Source organism: Maylandia zebra, linkage group LG2, assembly GCF_041146795.1.
Source record: "Maylandia zebra isolate NMK-2024a linkage group LG2, Mzebra_GT3a, whole genome shotgun sequence".
NCBI classification, from domain to species: Eukaryota; Metazoa; Chordata; class Actinopteri; order Cichliformes; family Cichlidae; genus Maylandia; species Maylandia zebra.
Genome location: NC_135168.1, coordinates 10,814,499 through 10,823,077, shown reverse-complemented (window position 1 = coordinate 10,823,077; position 8,579 = coordinate 10,814,499). Strand labels below are relative to the sequence as shown.

Here is an 8,579-nt window from a genome sequence, read left to right as displayed (position 1 = left end):
GCTCCTAATTTATTCATTATTTATGGATGTAGCACAGCAGCCGTCTCTTGATTAACACATGGAGGGCTCGGGATCTGATGGTGTCGTCTCCCTAATTTGCCCACTCAGTAAATCTCACTCATGGCCAAGAAATTGAAATAAACCTTGTTTCCCTGCTGGATAGTGATCCACTGTAACTCTGCTCCTCCTTCCTGTTTAGGATTTCTGTGGCTGAAGTAAAATTCCCTCCATCCATCACTTATCCCAGCTAACCCAAAGTGAAATAAAGTTTTGCTCGTCTGAAAAAAGCATTACAATAATGGGCATTACCAATGCAAACTGAATGATACAGAAGATGAAAGAAGAGACTTTGATCAGTTAATAAAGCTCATGATCTGGATTCATTGTGGCTGCTACACAGATACTTCTGGGTCACTTCTCTCAGTTAGGAACCTTCCTCACCAAACTGACTGTTGGACCACACCCCTGGTTTCATGAGAAATAGTTTCAGCCATGATTTCTCTTCCTGTATTTCAGAGTAAAGACTGAAGTGACGAATGGAAGCATGTTTAAAAAACACAATGTGAGAGAGACGTTGAGGTCCTTAGAAGTTACCCTGGGTTTTTCTGTCACCCTGCTAGATGTTACACACCTTGTTATTGGACTGATTTCTACTGCTGGACTACTCTTGCGGAGAGTAACAATACTCTTACTAATTAGCTCCCTTTCACACCTTTGGGGATATTTATTTTTGTGTTTGCAGCGCTGTGAGCCAGAACAGCGAGAGAAAAATCTGCAACAGCGACGAGCCGAATGCTTATGTGAATCGCAGCAGCTGCACATGTGCTACGCTGAATTAGAGGATATCTTTGCTCTGGATTTCTATTTCTACTTTTTCATTTCTATATGATTCTTCTTGCATCTAAACAAAGATGATTCAATTTGCTAAATGTTGATGGCTCTTCGTGCTCAGGTGTAAATGAGACGTAATATTTGCTCTTGGTTTGGTTCTCCTGTACAGAACCTTGCAGTACAACAGAAACCTAAAAACATTATTTGTAGTTGTTATTCTTAGTTGTTCTGCTGCCTAAATACCACAGGGTCTGATTATGAAGTTATTGAGCTGCACATACTTTACGACCTGCTTAAGTTCGAGGTCACAGCGTCTGTAGAGCAGCTGGAACATAATGAAGTCTACAAGGTTATGTCATGGTCCGCGGCCCGGCGTCCGGGGTGCTGTTGGGATGCCTACGGGCGTGGCTGCTAACCCCACACCTGCACCCCATCCCAGGCGATCACCAGGTGGACTATTTAATCCTGCCCTACCTGCTGCTCCACGCCAGTCCGTAGTCGCCTCTCAGCGGTAACGTACACCTGCGGGAAAAACTCTTATGGCAAACTCTCCATCGGAACTAACACTGTTTTTTAGCCCTGTGTACCCAGATCACAACTCGGCGTTTTTTACGAGCCACCTGCCTGTCCACCTGTCCGCCTGAGATTCAGATCACCATCAGCCTCGCCGTCTTGACCCCTTTGGAGCTCCCCCCCCTCTGGTTCACTCAGCCCGGCTATCACCGTGAGACGCATACTCCACCTTCCCTCGTATGCTGCCTTTTTTTTCCGCACCCCAGTAATCTGTTTCTCTTTTTGTTTTACAGCCTCTCACAGCCCCGCTCTCGGCGTTCCCTGCGCGGTTCACCTTCCCAGTCTCTCGGTTTCTTCTGGTTCCATACGGGACACCTTTAGTTGTAATAAAATGTACTTTCTTTATTCTCTCCTACCCTGGTGTGTGTGTTCTGCTACTGAGTCCAGCCTGCGCTCGGAACTTCGGTTCATGACAGTACGGACTGGCCAGTATGGACCCAGCAGATCCACTCCGCTCCGCTATTAATAAACAGGGCGCTATCCTCGGTTGCCACGATCAGCAGCTCCAGTCTCTCCAAGACCGTTGTCAAGAGCTGAGTGACACTCAGAATAAGTTACAAACTAGGCCTCCCGACCCCGTGCACCGCGGCGTTTCACCTCCGCCGCTGGAACCCTTCCACGCGAAGTTGGACCTGTGTGGGGGGGTTCCTTTTCCAGTGCTCCTTGTTTTTCAGTCGCACGCCTCACGCGTTTCCCACGGATGCTGCTAAGATCTCCCACTTCGTGGGATTGTTACGGGGGCGTGCTCTAGCATGGGCTGAAGCTTACTTAAACTCTCACCCCATTCGTGATTGTGATTACGATGAATTCCTGGAGGAGTTCCAGGCTACGTTTTCCCCTCCGGTTTCGGAGGACGATGCCGCGCAGAAGTTGCTGGGGCTCCGTCAGGGGCGGCGCAGTATTGCGGAGTACCTAGTTGAATTCCGTACCCGAGCGGTCGCCGTAGGTTGGCCCGATTCGGCCCTTCGTGGGTTTTTTTTACGGTCATTAAACGACCAGATGAAGGACCAACTAGCGTTTCACGAGGAGACCAGATCCTTTGAAGAATTAGCCTCCCTCGCCCGTAGGATCGATAGACGCTTGCGGGAGAGGGATGCCGAGCGGCGGCCTAAGCCTATGGGCTCCGTAGTACGCCCCGGGATCCGCGTTTCTCCGCCCCCAGCTGCGTGTGCGCGCTCTCCGTCGCCTCCCCCGCCCGAACCCATGCAGATCGGACGCTCTCGGCTTTCTCCGGAGGAGAGGGAACGCCGATTTCGGGCTGGAGAATGCCTGTACTGTGGGAGGCCCGGTCACCGCATCGCTGTTTGCCCGGTCCGCTCAAACGACCCGGCCCACCGGTAAGTCCGGGGATACGGGTGGGCAGCACTCTAAGTACTACTAGACCCCGATTGTTACTGTCCGTTACTATCGTGACTTCTAATCAGACTTTTACATGCCCCGCGTTGGTGGACTCCAGGGCGGAACAGAACCTTATGGATGAGAAGCTGGCTAAGAGGTTAGCTGTGTCTCTTACTCCACTCGAACCGCCCATCCCTGCGTCTACATTAAACAATCAAGTGTTTGCATACATAACTCACCAAACCGCGCCTGTACGGTTAATCACATCAGGTAACCACCAAGAGCAGCTGTCTTTTTTCACTTTTCCCGCTCCTGACACCCCGCTTATCCTAGGCTACCCCTGGTTACAGAGACATAACCCACACATAGATTGGGCCGGAAAGAGTATCGCGAGCTGGAGTGTGTTTTGTCTAGCGAACTGCCTGAGGTCAGCCGTTCCCTCCGCCTCAACGGAACGGAGGCCCGCCCCGCCACCCGCGCCGGATCTCTCTTCCGTGCCCCCCGACTATCACGATCTCTGGCAGGTGTTCAGTAAAGGCGCTCTCACTCCCGCCTCACCATCCATATGACTGTGCTATTGATCTGCTCCCGGGTGCTTCGCTGCCCTCTAGCAGATTATACAACCTGTCTCGCCCCGAAAGAGAAACCATGGAGAATTACATCCAGGAGTCGCTAACTGCAGGACGTATTAGGCCGTCGTCCTCCCCCGTGGCTGCGGGTTTTTTCTTCATGGGAAAGAAAGACGGGACGCTCCGCCCGTGCATTGATTACAGGGGGCTGAGCGACGTCACCGTCAAAAACAAATATCCCCTCCCACTCATTAGTTCTGTTTTTAACTCACTCCAGGGAGCTACTGTCTTCACCAAACTGGATCTGCGGAACGCCTACCACCTGGTACGGATACGTGAGGGCGACGAGTGGAAGACCGCCTTCAATACCCCACTAGGGCATTTCGAATATCTGGTGATGCCGTTCGGGTTAACGAACGCCCCAGCGGTTTTTCAAGCCCTAGTCAACGACGTGTTATGGGATTTCCTGAACGTGTTTGTTTTTGTTTACCTGGATGATATTCTGATTTTTTCCAAGACGCTCGAGGACCATCGCATCCATGTGAGGAGCGTGCTACAACGGCTGCTCGAAAATAGACTGTACGTAAAAGCGGAAAAATGTGAGTTCCACGCCTCATCCATTTCCTTCTTGGGCTACATCCTCGCTGGTGGGCAGGTGAAGACCGACCCGGTGAAGATCAAAGCGATATTGGAATGGCCGGTTCCGGAGACACGGAAGAAGCTTCAGAGCTTCCTGGGGTTTGCGAATTTTTATCGCCGTTTCATTCGAAACTACAGCCAGGTGGCCGCGCCTCTCACCCAACTCACCTCACCCAAGGTGTCTTTCACATGGTCCCCTGAGGCCCACGCAGCCTTCGCTAAGTTGAAGCAATTATTCACGTCCACACCCATTCTAACCCATCCTGACTCTTCTAAACAGTTTGTTGTTGAGGTTGACGCGTCTGATGCGGGAGTTGGGGCGGTTCTCTCCCAGCGGTCTGGGCCCCTGAATAAACTCCGGCCGTGCGCCTTTTTCTCACGCCGACTCACCCCCGCGGAGAGGAATTACGACATCGGCGACAGGGAACTCCTAGCGGTAAAACTCGCATTGGAGGAATGGCGTCACTGGCTGGAGGGGGCCGAACAGCCCTTCATTATATGGACAGATCATAAAAACCTACTGTACCTTAGAACCGCCAAGAGGTTGAATCCCCGTCAAGCTCGCTGGTCCCTATTCTTCGCCCGCTTCAACTTCACACTCTCCTATCGTCCCGGGTCACGAAACGTCAAACCCGATGCGCTCTCCCGTCTGTATTCCCCCGACAGTGAGGCGCCCCCCCCCCCCCCCGCCACCATCCTACCAGCCACCTGCGTGGTGGGTGCTCTCACCTGGGAAATTGAGGAGACCATTTGCCGAGCGCTCCCGGGGACCCTGACCCAGGGACTGGACCGCCAGGACGGCGCTTCGTTCCCGCCGCCGCCCGGGGAGCAGTCATCCGCTGGATTCGCGTGCCACCCGGGCGTGAGCAGAACGGCGCGCCTCCTCAGCAGACACTTCTGGTGGAAATCGCTACTACAGGACGTGAGGGACTACGTGTCTGCCTGTGCCGTCTGCGCTCGTAATAAGTCATCCACGAAGCATCCCGTAGGTCAGCTCCACCCACTCACTACTCCCCACCGGCCCTGGTCTCACATCTCCCTCGACTTTGTTACCGGTCTCCCCACCTCTTCTGGAAAATGTGTCATCCTCACCGTTGTGGATCGGTTTTCTAAGGCCGCTCACTTCATCCCGCTAGCCAAGCTGCCCTCGGCTGCTGAGACTGCCCAAGCATTGATCACTGATGTTTTCAGGCTCCACGGAATTCCCCTGGACATTGTCTCCGATCGAGGTCCCCAGTTCACCTCACAAGTGTGGAGGACCTTCTGCTCCATTCTCGGCGCCAAGGTCAGTTTGAGTTCCGGTTTCCACCCGCAATCCAATGGGCAAACTGAACGTCTTAATCAGGAGCTGGAGACTATGCTGAGGTGCGTAGCCAGTCAAAACCCCTCCTCCTGGGTTACTTACCTGCCCTGGGTGGAGTACGCCCACAATACTCTCACCTCGTCTTCCACCGGCTTGTCTCCTTTCGAAGCGTCCCTCGGGTATCAGCCTCCGCTCTTCCCGGAAGAGGACCTGTCCCTCTCCGTCCCGTCGGCCTCTCATCACCTCCGGCGCTGCCAACGTGTGTGGCGCTGCACTCACCGCGCCCTCCTGCGCGCGAAGGAACGACAGGCGCACTACGCCGTGCCCCAGCCCCTGACTACCAGCCGGGACAGAAGGTTTGGTTGGCTGCTGGGAATATCCCGCTCCGGGGCACGTCCCGCAAACTGGCTCCCCGTTTCATCGGGCCGTACGAAGTGGACCGGGTCATCAACCCGGTGGCGGTCAGGCTCCGGCTTCCGGCCTCTCGGCGTGTACATCCCACGTTCCATGTATCTCAACTTAAGCTGGTCCGCCTCAGCCCCCTGTGCCCTCCTTCCGAGCCCCCTCCTCCCGCCCGGCTCATCGGCGGCCATCCGGCCTATGCGGTCCGGCGGATCCTGGATGCGCGCCGGCGCGGGCGCGGCTGGCAGTATCTCGTGGATTGGGAGGGGTACGGCCCCGAGGACCGCCTCTGGGTCCCGCGCTCCTTCGTTCTGGACCCTCGTCTCATCTCTGCTTTCCGTGCTTCTCTCCGCAGGCGGGGTCCCGGCCAGTCGCCTGGGGGCGACCCTTGAGGGGGGGGTACTGTCATGGTCCGCAGCCCGGCGTCCGGGGTGCTGTTGGGATGCCCACGCCCACGGGCGTGGCTGCTAACCCCACACCTGCACCCCATCCCAGGCGATCACCAGGTGGACTATTTAATCCTGCCCTACCTGCTGCTCCACGCCAGTCCGTAGTCGCCTCTCAGCGGTAACGTACACCTGCGGGAAAAACTCTTATGACAAACTCTCCATCGGAACTAACACTGTTTTTTTGCCCTGTGTACCCAGATCACAACTCGGCATTTTTTACGAGCCACCTGCCTGTCCACCTGTCCGCCTGAGATTCAGATCACCATCAGCCTCGCCGTCTCGACCCCTTTGGAGCTCCCCCCCCTCTGGTTCACTCAGCCCGGCTATCACCGTGAGACGCATACTCCACCTTCCCTCGTATGCTGCCTTTTTTTTCCGCACCCCAGTAATCTGTTTCTCTTTTTGTTTTACAGCCTCTCACAGCCCCGCTCTCGGCGTTCCCTGCGCGGTTCACCTTCCCAGTCCCTCGGTTTCTTCTGGTTCCATACGTTGTTTTTCCGGCTACCCTCACGGGACACCTTTAGTTGTAATAAAATGTACTTTCTTTATTCTCTCCTACCCTGGTGTGTGTGTTCTGCTACTGGGTCCAGCCTGCGCTCGGAACTTCGGTTCATGACAGGTTAAAGTTTTCTCTTCAGTTATTGTTCTTTCTGCTGCTTGGTTTGATGGATCTGAGAGCTTTTGTTTTTATTATTGTTATTATAATTATCATTAATATTTTACTCTCTAGAAGCTTTAAAATAGTGTTTGTGTTTGAAAAAATTGATTTAAGAATTGAACAGAAACATCTGTCCTTCTGAAAATCGCCCAAAGGCACGGAGACAAAGTCAAAGGATGCAACCTGTAACTTTCTCTTCCTTCATGTCAGGACCATCATCCATGATTTATATAAAATGCATATAGCAACAGTAGCACTTTAGTTTGGACTTTATGATTTCTGTAACTGGAAAATATTATTTTGTTTAAAGACAGAAGTGACCGCATAGTTGCAACATCAAAGGGAAATATTAATTAATTAGCATCAAGTATATTTGTTGCTTAAGCGTTTGCACTATAACTTAAGTAGGATTATAACTTTTAAGGAAGGAAAGATTTCAGATATTTAGTTCACTGCTTCAGTTATTTTATATGAAATTAAAACATTTACGTTGGTCAAATATGATGCTCTAAATCAAACAAAAGTTTGAAAATAAATGATGTATTTTTAAATGCTGCAACAAATGTTCACAAAAAGTAACTATAATTAAAACCAGTTAAACAAAATCAAATGTTTGAATCATGCTTAACCAAATGCCAGGCTGGAGAGCTGAACCTAAAGTATACATAGAAAGATTTCAACATGTGAGCAGTTTTTAATGTTTTTATCACATATAAATGTCACAGCAGTGGGTCCTGGCCCAATGCTTTGTGTTTTTGGTTTTCTTTGACTCTTGTTTTTCTTGGTTTTTGTTCTTCTTATTTATCAGGCTCTCAGTAATCTTAGTTCTCCCTCCCTCAGTGTTCATTTCAGCCTGTGTTTAGTTTCTGTTCCCGTGTCCCACGTTTCATCGTTTCATGTCGAGTCAGCCCTGTCTCTCTGTTTCCTGTGTCTCCCCAGTCAGCCCCGCCTCCCTCGGGCACTCATGTGTGATACAGAGTAAGAAACCTGACTACATTTGCTACACTCTCTTTAATTATGTCTGCCCATCTCTCTAATGTGAAGGTCAAAGGTCAACATCCCAGTGACATAAGAATAATCCCAAAGGGGCAAAGGCAGCGGTTAATTTAGCATATTTAGCATTAAGGGTACAGCAAGGATATACTTTTACTTATTGTGGCAGGGGTGTGGTCTCTGGCCTGCTGCAGTGGAGGCTGGTGGCGGGACGTTGGACGGCACAGGTGATGGAGCTCATGACTCTCCCCTTTATAGTGACGGAGGAGACTGGCGTGGGGGAAGCGTGTAGTGGAGGAAGCCGAGGAGAGAGCTGGTTTCTGGCTACAAAGACGGCGTCAAACCAGAAAAGATTGCTCGTGGTCAAATAATGTGTCAATCACCTGTGAATCAAACTGTGTGTGGCTCAGTTCATGTCACAGTGTTGTTTAGTATATCTTCACTTGTCTCACTCTCCTTCTGTTCTGTCCATCAGGACGATCCTCAGCGCTTACACAGATCCTCCATCGATGTTTTGGATCCAATCAGTGATCAGTTCTACGAGGAGGCCTGGATGTTCACCAGCGCTCGCTACACCTCCATCTACCAGAAGGTGAGTGTACTCCTTTGTACTCAGATTAACATTTTACTTCTTAAAATACATTTTCATATATGAGCTTTCTATTATTTCATGGGCCATTTAATCAATATTAAAATTACAAGCATATCAACAAAGGTGAAGCTGGTTTTTTCCACTTGCTGTCACACAGTCATGGAGGAATACAATAAATACATAATCAGTCATAGATCCTGAACAATGACATTAAAAGAAAGTCTGTGGCTCT

General features: G+C 51.2%; 1 long non-coding RNA gene across 1 annotated transcript; it reads left to right on the top strand.

Annotated features, from left to right (window-relative positions):
• Positions 1–5,905: 5,905 nt before the first annotated feature.
• LOC143413567 (uncharacterized) lies at positions 5,906–6,835 on the top strand. Its single transcript, XR_013094172.1, has 3 exons — positions 5,906–6,222; positions 6,303–6,435; positions 6,518–6,835. It is a non-coding gene; the product is annotated as an uncharacterized LOC143413567 (long non-coding RNA).
• The last annotated feature ends 1,744 nt before the right edge of the window (positions 6,836–8,579 follow it).